This window comes from Microtus ochrogaster, linkage group LG10 (genome assembly GCF_000317375.1).
Source record: "Microtus ochrogaster isolate Prairie Vole_2 linkage group LG10, MicOch1.0, whole genome shotgun sequence".
Classification (NCBI taxonomy): domain Eukaryota; kingdom Metazoa; phylum Chordata; class Mammalia; order Rodentia; family Cricetidae; genus Microtus; species Microtus ochrogaster.
This window is the reverse complement of record NC_022035.1, coordinates 16,633,859-16,648,977: the sequence shown is the minus strand read 5'-3', so window position 1 is coordinate 16,648,977 and position 15,119 is coordinate 16,633,859.

The window sequence follows — 15,119 nt, the reverse complement described above, 5'->3', positions numbered from 1 at the left end:
TGAAAACTGCCCCAAATGTGGCTCATTTCTTGCAGCATTTGTAGACAGAATGCATCATTTTAGAATGGGAGGGGCAACAGCAAGTCACACAATCAAGAGGGGTCTCTGTTACATAGAGTTACAGGTAAGGAGAGCACACAGAGACTGGATTTGGTAATTATTCCTATAAATATTTTTTTCTCTGAATTTTTCAAAATAAAGCATCTTTACCAATGAATTCAGTATTACTGGTTCTATAAGTTATCAAAATTACATTTAGAAATCTGGTATTTACATTTTTTTAAAAGTTAGAATATTTATGGAATGACCATTAGACACCTACAGTGGAAAAAACAAATGAACTTCTTTTCTGAGAGGAGTTTTGCTGAAGTAGAAGAGCCAAACTTGTTAAAGTTATTTAGTCTTGACCATGCCTGTCTTCATCAAACTAGGGGTCTGTGAGATGACACTTAATATTGTGATGTCATAAATATCATTTATCCAACAAACCCCAGACAAGATCCAGCTAACACATACAGCTGGTGTACAACACGCTGCATTCATAGACAAGGCTGCCCTTCAAATGGTTTCACGCCCCATACTGTACTGTTCTTGTGGTGCTGAAGAGCAGACAAACATGGGGTTTGTTGAGTCTGGCCAAGACACCAATGACAAGGCTGGGCGGTGGTGGTGCATGCCTTTAATCCCAGCACTCGGGAGGCAGAGGCAGGCGGATCTCTGGGAGTTTGAGACCAGCCTGGTCTACAGAGCTAGTTCCAGGACAGGCTCCAAAACCACAGAGAAACCCTGTCTCGGAAAAAAAAAAAAGAAAAACAAAAACAAAAACAAAAAGACACCAATGACATTTGGTGCTTACTCAGGCCTAGGTCTGATTTTAATTGTTTCTTTTTATATTTTTAAAAAGAAAACAAACTATGTTTTTTCATTATACATACCAATCCAAGTTCCCACTCCCTCTCCTCCTCCCATTCCCTCCACATACCCCTCACCCACCCCCAATCCACCCCTCAGAGTGGTTAAGGCACATTGCTTTGGGGAAGGTTCAAGGCCCTCGCTACTATATCCAGGCTGAGCAAGGTATACATCCAAAGGGAAGAGGTTCCCCAAAAGCCAGTACAAGCAGCAGGGATAAATCCTGGTGCCACTGCCTGTGGCCCCGCAGTCTGCCCCAGCCGTGCAACTTAGAGGAACTAGTTTGGCAGTAGGCTCCCGGTCTGGCTGGTGTTGGTGAGCTCCTGTTAGCCCAGGTACACTATTTTAGTGGGTGTAGCCATGGTGGTCTTGACCACTCTGCTCATATTCTCATTCCTCCCACTCTTCAACTGGACTTTGGGAGTTCAGTCCAGTGCCTTGATGCAGGTCTCTGCCTCTGTTTCCATCTGTTGGATGAAGGTTCTATGGTGATATTTAAGATATTCATCAGTCTGACTACAGGACAAAGCCAGTTTGGGCACCCTCTTCTCTATTGCTTAGGGTCTTAGCAAGGGTCATCCTTGTGGGTCCCTGGGAATTTCACTAGAGCCAGGTTTCTTGCTAGCCCCATAATGGCTCCTTCAATCAAGATATCTCTTTCCTTGCTCTCATCTCTGTCCTTCCTCCATCTCAACTATCCTATTCCCTCAAGTTCTCCTTGCCTCTCCCCTTCTCCCCTCCTCTTCCCCTTCTCACCTCCCTTTTTCCCCCACCCCTATTTTGCCAGGCGATCTTGTCTATTTCAACTTTCCAGGTGGATCTATATATGTTTTCCTTAGGGTTCACCTTGTTACTTAGCTTTTTTAGAATCATGAACTATAAGGTCTCAGTCTTTACATGAAGAGAACAACTTAGAAACCTGACTGATGTTTTCATTTTCTTGACTGAAATCTTTCTTAGTTTTAATCTTTCCCCAAGACAGTTTGAAGCCCTCTGCTCTGGCTTCCAGTATCACTTACTCAGGGTTTTCTCTGTAGCCCTCGTTTCTGATTAAAGACACCCCTTCTTCACACTCATTTTCTGTAGGCATCCTAAGTTGTTTTTTTCATAAACAGATGTTTACATCCTATTTCTTGAGAAACACCGCCACCAAGAGTAGAATTTTCCTTTCTCATTTTCCCACTCACCTGGTTTCTAGATCACAGCATTTAGGAAGGAGCAGGCCATATTTGTGACCCTTTCTGCCCAATGCTCACATCATTTGAGATCCATAGCACAACACTTTTCTGTAAACTTGCTTCTTATTTCAGTGATCCAATGTGCCCCATTGCTGGTCGTTGGTTACATCATGTGTCTTTAAATAAAAGACAATGGGAGATTTGCATTGTCCACCACAGGGTCAAGCACACAAGGCATTCAGTAGGAGGTGAGGTTTGAACAGGCAGGGAAGCTTTCATAAGAATGGTGGCCCCAGGAAGCATTAAACTGAGCGTTGTCCACAACTGCATAATATATTGAGTCCTCTGCTTTTCCACAGGAAATCAACCATGCCTAATATCTACCCACTTCCATTTGGAGGGGAAACGGGACCTCCACAAAGTCCAAGGGGACCTCTGCCTGGCTACGGCTAGAGACATCATATCTTTTGTTTCCCCTAGTGTAAAATGAGCACATAAACCGAGATTCTTAAATCATTCAGGTAAATCTGTAGTCATGTCTTGTGCCCCTGTCAGGCAAGCTTCCTGATCTATGCTAATAACTCAAACTCTTCCTGCAGTTTTCCCTGGAGAATGCTTTTATTGGAGGGGTTCAATACACAGAAGCAGGAGGTTTATGAGGGCTCCGGGAAGGGGAACACAAGCGTACAGGAGGTGTGAGGTGTGTTCCAACTGCAGCCTCGCCCCTTCTGTTAGTGATTATGGGGAAGGAGGCATCAATACAAAAACAGGCAACTGGAGGCCTCTCAGATTCGCAATCTGATGAGGTCTTCTGGTGCCAGACCAACTTTTGGGGTTGTCACATGGCCTAGTGGAGCAGCTTCCAAAACGGGCTGCAAAACCACAATTTTGATACACTGGGCCGGATGCCAAAAACAGAATCGGAGTCCAGCCGACTGACTTAAGAGACTTCAGCCGCTACTTCAGCACCAGCGCTCATTGTCCGCAATCCCCAGGGCTCACTCGTGAAACCAGCAGCTGGCCAATAAGGTGGATGGACTTCTTAATGCTATTGTGGGGAGCGAACCAATACTCGCCTCGCAGGTTAACTGAATTAGGACAGGTTTCCCTGGAAGGATTCCCTTTCAGGCACTGATTTGGCCCTCAGCGTGTATCTTAATCTTACAGTAATTGTTAGCAGCGCAGGGTGGGGTTCAGGGCTGGAATCTAACCTGTCATGCTCCTCAACCCCCCCCCCTCCACCTCTCCACCCCACCCCGTCCCGGGGGGTTCTGATGAAGAAAGCGTGCAGGCAGGGAGCTGAACCGGTTTGAGTAAATATCGGTGTTATGGAGAGGGAAAATGCTTCTTAGCGGAGTTCATTCCCCGGAGCTGAGGATCATATGGCAGATAAAACAAAGCTGGGTCCAATATTCACACCCAGCCTCAGGCCAAAGGACAGCCGTAAAATTTTCTGACCAAACACCGTCTCTTACAGTTAAGCGCTAATTCAGGACCCTGATACAGTAAAGGGACATCAGGAAGCAAGATGATCTCTTGGAGGATACAGAGGGCTGTGGAGAAGAAGCACTGAATCATTTCTTTTGCAGGTTCCCGCCAGTAATGAGACCGAATTCACCACCACGTGTTTTCCTACACCAGGGGGTGAGAAATAAGGTCAGATTTCTTATCCTAGAAGAAAGAAAGGAGAGCCCTGAAATTTCAAAGAGGCAGAGAGAAACTAATTAGTTCTGCCGTGTGTCGTTAAAGTGCAATGTTGTACGCTCTCTAAACAGGCAGACAGGCACCTTACAGAAGCTGGAGGTAGCGTGTCTTCAGCGCACATGCTCTGGACTCTATTCGGAGAAAAGGCAAGTTACATGAAGGCAATCAGCGGCTGTGTGGGGCGTGGCTAGCAGCAGGCCCGTCAATCACCAAGAAGCAGTAGGCTATTATCGGACATCTCGAATGACCAAGTTAACTCAGAGGCAGAGAGGAAAATCTTACCAAACTCATGGTGTGCCTATACGATATCTTCCTCTGCGACTGACTGTAACTACAGAACAAATTATCTCCTTTTTAAAAAATTCCTCTTCACTCACCGCTTTCAGTTTTCTTTGTTAGCATTAGAATTAACCTGTCATTCCTAATAACTTCTCACCTCAGGCAAGTGGTCTGGGAACACATAGAGCAGCTAATTCATAGGAGGTAGAAAAGCTGGATGAGATTAAATTAAAAAATAAGTAATCGGGGTCAAAGAGAGGGCTTAGTGGGTAAAGGTGCTTGCTGTGCAAGTCTGGGGACCTGAGTTCGATCCCTGGAACCTTCGGAAAGGTAGAAGGAGAAAATTGACTCCAAAATAGAACCAGCTTCACAAAGTTGCCCTCTGGCCCCTATGCATGTATCCTGATATGCACACTTATGTGTACATATATGTATACCCATGAGAACTCACATACAATAATAGGTTAATTTTTTTTGAAAATTTGTCTTGTAATAAGTATACTGCCTTTGAGAAATATCATTGAATTTTGATGCAGATGAGCATCAAAATACTAAAGAAGTATTTTGATTTGTTTAATAGTTATAATTACTTGTTGATAGAGTATGTATTTTGCAGGCTCTTAAGCACATCCCGTAGGTGTGTGGGTGCACCATGTAAAGAAATCTGACACAGTTTTCATGGAGATTTAAGGCAGCTGGTAACACCATGACGGAAGGTTATTTTTGGCAATGCTTTCTTTAAGGTGTGTCCTCCTTGGAATTCAAAAATGAGCAAATAAAAACACCCCGAGTCATCAATATGTTTCACAGCTGGAGAAAACAGAAGAAGAATGCGGGAAGGCTAGGCTCATCCAGGGCTGTTTATATTCCAGGCTAAACCATGTGTAGTAACTTCAGCAAGCTGAGGGGGCTTTCTGTGGCTAGCTTTTCCTCATATTTAAACAATGCTATTTGAGCAAATACGTGTAATAGACACTCAGTAGCACATGGCAAAACAGCTTGAATATAGTGATCCTCTTGTAGCAATTCTGATAATACCAGGGCTTAGAAAAAAGCCGTATACATGATGCAAATAGATTCATGTAATAAAAATAACATCTGCCGCTTTCTCACTTACCCATTGCCTTTCCCCCGAAGTAGCAATTTCTGTTTCTTTAGTTGATGTTTAGTATTTTTTCTTTAATTGGTTATGTATAGTCTTTATTATTATTACTATTCATGTGTATATGTATGTGTATGTGCATGCACGTGTGTATGTGTATGTGTGTGTGCATGCATGTATGTGTCGGTGTGTGCGTGTGTGTATACAGGTATGTGTTTGTGTTTGTGTAGGCCAGAGGCTGATGTCAGGTGTCTCTCTTGATCACTTTTGACCTTATCTATATTGAAGTGGGGGTCTCTCACTTGAACTCAAATTTCTCTGATTCAGCCAGTCTTCTTAGTTCATTTGCTATCAGGATCCTGTCTCTTCCTTGCCTGAGACTGCAAGCAGGCCATTGCACCAGCCCAGAATTTCCATGGGTGCTGGAGTTCTGAAATCCAGGTGCCACACTTGTGTTGCAAGGGCTTTCTTTATCGACTGAGTCCTCTCTCTTGGCACTACTTCTTACTTTACAAGTTATAACACTCTTAGGACGTACTCTACAGCTTTCACCCCACATACACACTTGAAAAAGTACTTTGCATCATTAGTACAGCTGTTTGAAAATTATGCTTAGATCAACAATGTATTAGTGTATCAATAATTATATTATTGTTGGGTCTGGCTTACCTCACTCATGATAGTGTTTTCTCTTTCCATCCATTTGCATGCAAAATTCAAGAAGTCATTGTTTTTTACTGCTGACTAGTACTCTAATGTGTATATATTTCATACTTTCATCATCCATTCTTCCATTGAAGGGCATCTAGGTTGTTTCCAGGTTCTGGCTATTACAAACAATGCTGCTATGAACATGGGGTGTACTCACTCATATTTGTTTTCTAGCCATAAATAAAGGACATTGAGCCTATAATTCGTGATCCTAGAGAAGCTAAATAAGAAGGTGAACCCAAAGGAAAACATATAGGCATCCTCCTGAATATTAACCTTCATCAGGTGATGAAAGGAGACAGAGACCCACATTGGAGCACCGGACTGAAATCTCAAGGTCCAAATCAGGAGCAGAAGGAGAGAGAGCACAAGCAAGGAACTCAGGACCACGAGGGATGCACCCACACACTGAGACAATGGGGATGTTCTATTGAGAACTTACCAAGGCCAGCTGGCCTGGGTCTGAAAAAGCATGGGATAAAACTGGACTCACTGAACATAGTGGACAATGAGGACTACTGAGAACTCAAGAACAATGGCAATGGGTTTTTGATCCTACTGCACGTACTGGCTTTGTGGGAGCCTAGGCAGTTTGGATGCTCACCTTACTAGACCTGGATGGAGGTGGGTGGTCCTTGGACTTCCCACAGGTCAGGGAACCCTGATTGCTCCTGGGGCTGATGAGGGAAGGGGAGTTGATTGGGGGAGGGGGAGAGAAATGGGAGGCGGTGGCGGGGAGGAGGCAGAAATCTTAAATAAATAAATAAATGCAGCTGTAAAAAAATTATATTATTGTTGTTTTGAGACAATGGCTCATGGTATATTCCATGCTAGCCTAGATCTTGACATACAGATCAGGTTGGCCTAGAACTCCCAGAGATCCACCCATTTCTGCCTTCCAAGTGCTAGGATCAAAGGCTTGAACCACCACACCTGGCTGAGCCTTTATCGCTATCTTTAGAATTATTCACGTTAAGTCGGCCAAGTTATGCTATGATCAGTTTTCTTTTTCTACCTTTCACCTTCCATTTGCCTAGCTTTCCTTTCAGATTTTATTACGAATTGAGCGTTTTTAGTTATATATGCCATGTTCAGCCATCAACAGAGAAGCTACCTTCTGTGGAAGATGGGAATGAATGCAGAGACCTTGGAACACTCAGGCCCCCAAAGGATGTCTGTATCAAATCCCTCCCCTCTGTTCAGGGAACCCTATGGAAGAGGAGGCAGAAAGAATGTAAAAGCCGGAGGGGCTTGGCGGACACCAGGGAATCAAGGCCTTCTAGACACAAGAGTGCTGGCACACAAATGAGTTTACAGAGACGCGCACAAGGCACGCACAGGTCTGTACCAGAGAGAGTTCTAGAATTTAAAGGGGAAATGAACAAACACCCCCTCCTTAGCCCAGAAGCTATGTCCAATTGATAGTCACAAATGAAAATTTTGTTTTCTCCAAGAGAGTCTCACTGAGGAGACAAACCATTGGCTAAGGGTGCCCCATGCCCAGCAGTAGTTGACCAACACAAAATGAGCTCAGTAGTATCGTTGGAGGCTCTTTGTCACATGTTAAGTCAGGCAAATTTTCTTCTAACCTTATAGGTTTTGGGGGTATATGCTATGCATACTGTTAGGGTTTATGTTTTAGTTTTGTATTTTTTATGCGATTTTTGTATATTTTGTGTATGCACACACACAAAGCTTCGTGTCTCTGAATCTGTATGTTTCTTGTGCTTTTTCTTCTGCTCTTTTTCTTGCTTGGTTGTCTCGAGCTATTATGATTTGTTTTTGTTTTATTTTAATTTATTTTAATTTTATTTCTTACATGTCTGTTTTCCTTCTTTTCTCTTCCTTCTCCTCCTCCTCCTTTTTTTTTTTTTTTTGTTTGTTTCAAGACAGGGTTTCTCTGTATTGCTTGGGTTGTCTTAGAATTCACTCTGTGGACCAGGCTGGCCTGGAATTCACAGAGATCCTCCTGCCTCTGCCTCCTGAGTGCTGGAATTAAAGGTGTGTGCCACCATGCCCCTGGCTGCCTATTTTCTAATAGACAGAAAGAGTGTGGATCTGGATGGGAGGGAAAGTGGAGTGGATAGGAACTGGGAGAAGTTGGTAGAGAGAAAACTGTAATCAGAATACTCTGTCTGAAAAAATTATTTTCATGAAACAAACAAAAACCAGATGAAGCTTATTTTTGACAGTTTTAAATGTATACAGTGTTGTGAATTGTTGTCAGTGTGTTGTGCCGTAGATCTCAGGAATCTTATTCCTCTTCATTGAAACTTTGTAGTCCTTCTTTGTTTTCAGATTTCCCCATTCAGGCTCTGGTCCCCACTGTTTATTCTCTGTAAGTGTCTCTGTTTTTAGATTTCCGTGTGTTGTTTATCAGAATTTATAATCAATCCTCACCAATTTTGTCAATCTTCCTGTTTTTAGTTGGAGTTTCTATCACTGTGAAGAAACACCATGACCAGGGCAATTCTTATAAGGAAAACATTTCATTGAGGTTTTAGTTTATAGTTTCAGGCGTTTAGTCCATCCTCATCGTGGTGGGTTATGAAGGTGTGCAGGCAGACATGATGTTGGAGCTGAGAGTCCTACATCTTGATCAGCAGGTAACAGGAAGCGAACTGAGTCACAGGGTGTGGCCTGAGCATATGTGAGCCCTCAAAGCCCGCCTCCACGGAGATGTTCTTCCTCCAACAAGACCACACCTCTAGTAGTGCCACTCCCTTTGGGGGTCATTTTCATTCAAACCACCATATACCCTCAAAGAGTTGGAAGTACTGTCTACTTTGAAAATATAATTATACCTATTTATTTTAGTTTGGAAATTTCGTAAATCCATGTCATGTTTGGATCCAATCCATTCTTCTATTCTCTCTGCTCCACTATCTCCTCTATGTCCACCACCACTTTTCCCTCCCAACTTCGTGTGGTCTTTTTCTTTTTAATCCTACTGAGTCCATAATGTTGCTTGTATGTCAAACATGGATATAGGACCATCATCTGCAGCATGCATACTCTCTCAAAGACTTTATCTCTGCAGAAAACAGATTCTCTCTCCCTCGGCAACTATCAGTTGCCAATAGTTGCCTTCCCCATTGTTGCTGGAGTTTGGGCTGGCTTGTTCTTGTCCTGATTGTGTGCCCACAGACACAGCTGTGAGTTCATTTGTGCAGTAGCCCTGTCTGCCCCACAAAAGCTGTTTTGATGGCGATGTCCACTATTTCTGACTCCTATAATCTTCCCTTTCCACTTCCACAATGATTCTGGAGCACTGTTGGAGGGGTGGTAAAGATGTCTCCCTTAGAGATGAGTACTCCATAGTCCCTTATTCTCAATGCATTGACCAGTTGTGTGTCTGTGTATTAATCACTGTCCACTGTAAACAGCTTCTCTGATGAACTGAGAGATGTACTAGTATGTAGCTATAAAGATAAGAACTTAGACAAGAGTTTATTACTAGGTCCACTTAGGAGAAGAATGGTCTTAGGTTGTTCTTTAGGGCCTAGGACCTACCAAGCCACAGGTTTGTGCTCAGTTAATGGTAATAGACATGGGATCTGTCTTTGGAGCAGGCTTTATATACATCGGAAGTGACACAGTGTCTCTCAGTGATCCCTTGACCTGTGTGTATCAGGAACGGTTGCTTCTACCCTTCGTACCTAACTGTTAGGGAATCCTCTTTAGGGATCACCTTTACCTTGTTTTTCTGTAGGAAACTGATTTTCTGGATCTTGTGTTTGTGGCTGCTGTTGTAGTTTTGGCTTACCTATCCTCTAGGGTCTCTAAAAACATGTATGTGAGGTAAATGTGAGAGCTTCTCATTGTCAGACAGCTTTATCCCTCTATGCTCCTGTGGACAGATACTGAAGTATAGGTTAGCAATAGTTTACTCTGAGAATTCTGAAGATAATTTCATATTGTTACCTAGTTTTCATCATTAGTACCAGACCATCAGGCCATTAGCCAATGAACAATTTCCCCTCTGGTATCTTTGGAATACTACTTTCTCTGTAACTTGGAAACTTCATGACCCTGGATAGATGGACTTACAATCTTCAGTTTTACTAGACTCCCAGTATGCAATGTTTTCACCTGCATAAAATATGAGAAAGCTATTTCATTGATTTCCTTCTCCTTCCTGAAGAATTCCTGTTTTGTGAATACTGGCTCAGCTTCATGTTTCTTTAAATGTTACTAACAGTCCTACTTTACACATTATTTTGTATATTTTTGTTCATTTTTTATGAGATTTTCTCAATTAAAGCTCACTTATTTCTATTAGGTTTTGCATGCCTGCTAACAAACATGTAAATATGTACATGGGTATAATGTATATGATGTCTAAGAGCTCTTGTTTTCTTCTCTGTGTGGTCCTTTAAAATTTGAACTATTTCATTCTAATTTTAAGATGTGTTATTTTCTTTTATCATTATGTGTGTGTGTGTGTGTGTGTGTGTGTGAATCTCAATTTCTTTTTGTTCCCATTAGATATTCCTACACACTTTTTGTTCATTTTGAGACAGGGTTTCTCTGTTACATAGCTCTGACTGTCCTGGAGTTCGATATATAGACCAATTTGGCCTCAAACTCACAGAGATCCACCTGCCTCTGTCTCCCAAGTATGTGCCACTATGTCCAGCCAGAAATACCTACAATTTTAATGGTTTGCCATAATACACATTCATACTATAGAGTTCTGGAGATTAGAAGTCTACCATGGATCTGCAAGACTGGATTCCATTAGGGGTGCTAGAAGATAATTTGTTTCATTGAGACCTAGACTCCTTGACTTGTGGTATCTTCTTCAAGTTAAACTGATCTCTGCTCTTGTCACATCTCCTCTTGTGACCATGCCCATCCTGTTTTCTATTCTAAAGTATTTTTGTGGCTATACTGAAAGTACACGACAATCCAGGAAATCCTTTTCATTTTAAGATCCTTTGCCACAATTATAAATTCGCTTGAGCCAAGTGAAGTAAATACCTTGGGTTTCCAGATCAGGACATTGTAGAGAGAGTACTGGTAAATTATCCAAAGATATATGAAATTCAAGTAGCCAATGCCTATGAATAATGATGTTAACAGATAACATTAAGTTAAGCATATTGAAGCAAGAACATTCTGGATTATCTGTCAAGGTAATCCTAAATTCAGTACACGTTATTTTATTAGGGACAGAAGAGAAGATACATGTATGGATCAGGAGGAGGAATTCTTGGGAAAACAAGTGGGGCAGCGTGTGCACTGATGCCAGAAGGAACCCCTGGAACCATGGGAAGTTAGATAGAGTGAAGACATTTCTTCTCTAGAGTATCTAGAGGGAACCCAGACCTTCTGGCACTTTGATGAGCCAGCACTAGGAAACCAACAGGGTAACACATACCTGGGGGAAAGGGAGTGTTATACTGTCTAAAACAACATACAAATTTAAAAAAAAACTTTAAAAATTGTCTTATTTTAATTTAGGCATATTTGTGTTCTCTGTGTATATGCATGCATATGTGTGTGGGTGCCCACAGAAAACAGAGCAGAGCGCATTAGGTCCCCGAGAGCAGAAATTAAAGGTGGTTGTGGACTGGTTGACATTGGTGCTGGAAACCAAACTAAGGTCTTCTGGAAGAGCAGCAAGTATTTTTACACACCGAGCCATCTATCCAGCTTCACTATATGGATTTTTTTGTTGCAATTTCCTTCCTTCTGCTTCTTCCAAGTTTCCCTTTTTGCTGCTTGTTTTGTTTGTGTCATTTCAGAAGTTGCCTCCGATGTCCGGTAATCCTTGGTGGTTGATCATAATTATGAGGGTGTACTTAGACAATCAGCGGCTCTGACCGTGTGGGTGGGGCATGTATTGACTTGGTTTGTATTTTACCATGACCTCGATGGTGAGTCATTTGTTGTGGCAGTTCTCCAGTGTCAGTATGTTTGTGCTTTGTCCCTTAGGCTAGTTAGTTTCCCCAAAATAGACTATTGCCGTCTCCTGTTTTGATGGCTAGTGTTCATCTGTCTTTTTGGGCACAGGACTTGACAGCTCTTACCAGTTGGGATCTTTAATAAATTAAGTATAGTATCTGTATTTCCATTCTGGTCCCCCTTCATCCTTACACTTGGATATGAATATATCCAAAGAGTAGGCACACTGTCATCTGCTAGAGCCTAGGGGAACACTCACTAAGCCCTCTATACTGGGAAAAACAGTTTAAGATCTAACTGCTTCTTGACTTTTCAGTCCATCCTTTCGTATTTATTCCCATATTTAAATTAACTTACAGGAGTTGTGGTTCATCCCAGTTCCTGAGGCTTTTGAAAATCTTATGGCTAACCCTAATGACTCAGGACTCTACTGACCTGAGTCTGATCATACAGTGAGCATTCAGTTTTGATTTTAATTTTACTCATGGTACCTCCTCTTCCTTTCTTGTTCTTTCCCATTTGATGAATGTACTTTAAAAGCCAATCATGGTGTGTCTAGGAGACTTTTGGAAAACAACAAAAGGAAATGTTTCTGGATACTATATCACTAAAACTTACCCTATGAGGAGACACACACTATATATTCTGTTTAATAAATATATTTCCTTGTTCCTTTTTTTCCAGTGCCAGAAAATCTTACATAGTGTTTGTAGTTTTCTGTTTATTGAGACAGGGTTTCTTTGTGTAGCCTTGGCCAACATGGAACTAACTCTGTCAACCAGACTGGCCTTGGTTTTACAGAGATCCTCCTGTCTCTGCTTCTGAAGTGATGGAATTAAAGGCATATGCCACCACATGTTTTTAATAAAATATTTTCATTTTGTTGTTTACTTTAAAACCTTATTTTTAAAACCTCTTGGTAATTCTTTGAAAGATCTTAGCCACATTAGCCTATTTTCCTTATGTAGAAAGACTGGCATATTTTGACGAGCACCAAAAAAGGTCATTTGTGATCCCATTGTTCCTGCTGACATTTTATGGTATGTTATTCTTTATTTTGATTGTTTGTGTACATTTCTTCTAATATGCCATATTACATGTTCTTCTGTATATGTATTACTTCTATTGGTTAATAAATAAAGCAGTTTTGGCCTATGGCTTAGCAGAGTAAAGCCAGGCAGGAAATCTGAATTGAGATATATAGAATAGGTGGAGTCAGGGAGACGCCATGCAACTGCTGAAGGAGAAAGACACTGTGGAACCTTTCTGGTAAGTCACAGCCTTGTGGTGATACACAGATGAATAGAAATGGGTTCATTTAAGATGTATGAGTTAGTTAATAAGAAGCCTGAGCTAATAGGCCAATTGTAATTAGTATAGTTTCTGTGTGATTATTCAGGTCTGCAGCCTGGAAATGAATGAGAGGCCTCAGTCTATAGTCATTTACTGTAAAAATCTAATTTTTAAAACCTCTTGATCATTCGTTGAAAGATCTTAACCACATTAGCACATATTTCTTATGTAGAAAGGCTGGCATATTTCGAAGAGCCCCGAGAAAACTCACTTGTGATCCCATTGTCCCTGTTGACCTTTTATTGTATGTTATTCTTTATTTTGACTGTGTACATTTCTTCTAAAATGCCATATCACAATACTACTGAAGGATTCTACTTTTAATTTAATATGTAAAACAAGATTATTTTTAATTTAATAAAAATGAAAATTGTATTCAATCTTGTGATTACATTAGACAGTGGTTACAATTCTTTGGTAATTTTTGACTTAGTACTTTGAGTATTTACTGCTGCTCTTAGCAAGAATCCAACAAATACCCAAGCTTGTTTATACTTGTGTATTTCTTCAGTAATCTTATAGCCTTGCACCAAATAACCAAGCTTAGTCACCAGTAAGCCACACAAACTACATATGCAACTTACAGTTTAGGTCTGTAGCAGGTGGGCTTCCTAGGGTTCTACAAGGACTGTGTAATGTCGGCACAATAATGACTTTGCCTGGGGATGGAACTTTCAGAATCTATCCTCTCTTGTCAGACATTGTTTTTTGAAAGAAAAACGAATTCTACTTAAAGTCTTCAGGACAACACCTAGTGACCATAGTACACTTTCCCTATGGCTGTGTTGAATTCATTGGCTCTGATCTCAACTTGGGAGTACAGTCAGGTGAGACCTGATCATCTCATGCACAGAGTGTTCAGGGAGTCTGGCGGTTTGAATCCAGGCATTCAAGGGCAATGTGAAGGAGTGATCTTGATAAGAAAGCTGCAGAGGGAGCATAGCCAGGGGAGACTGGGCAGCATCTGGAGGTCACATATGGAGATGCTTTCCCATAGCAGCTGCCCCTCGGTGTGACCATTCGGTCACTGTGATACAGCACTGTGGTGCGTTGCAATGCCAGTCATAACTGAACAAGCAGTTCCAGAGTTTGGAATCATAGTTATCAACACAGATGCTGTTGGAAATGTCTATCGACAATGAAAACAATCTGGAAATTAATCTTTGGATATTGATTTAGAGCTCCAGATGGATCATCTTTAGTGTGTAAAGCTATTGGGACTATATTCTAGGGAGGACAATGAGCTGTGACCAACCTTGTCCTGAAATCCTAACAACATTCACTCAGCATTTGGAGAACATAACGGCCTAAGTTAATACCCTGGGGACACTCCAGTCAGAGTAAAAAACAGCTTCCATTACTGGAAACTGTGATAAACACAATGGACAAATGAATTGCAGTGGGAGAAGCTTATTTCTGATGCAGAAAAACCTCATGATTCTGGAAACTAAGCTAAGAAAAGGTCCAGTCCTTTTCAAAAGAGACTTTCGACAGCATCACTAATCAAATTAGCTCGTACAAAGCAGGGTATTTTTTTCCTGTGACCACCCCCATCCTCTCTCTGATTAAGAAAGTCTTTGTATTCTGTCAGAGCAGCAGTTATTTCATGGCTGTAAACACACATCTGGATAGCTGAGTTTTACTCTCCATGGAAAGCTGTGAGTCTTTACTGCCTGTTTTGGCCTTGATTCTGAGATCTACTTGCTGAGCTTTTGAGTAAATTCAACATCGGTCTGGATAAGTGCTTATCGTGACGCTAGTGAAACCTGCCATCATTTTATTAGGGTCTCCAAACCCTTGGCCATTTTCTCTTTAACTGCTTTTATTCTGATGCTTTTCCTCTAAAAAAAGTTTGAATCGCTCCGTGAGGGTGCATGCTCAAGTGCAGCACTTGAGAGGCAGAGGCAGGCAGATCTCAGTGAGTTCAAGGTCAGCCTGGTCTACAAAGCAAGTTCCAGGACAACCAGGAC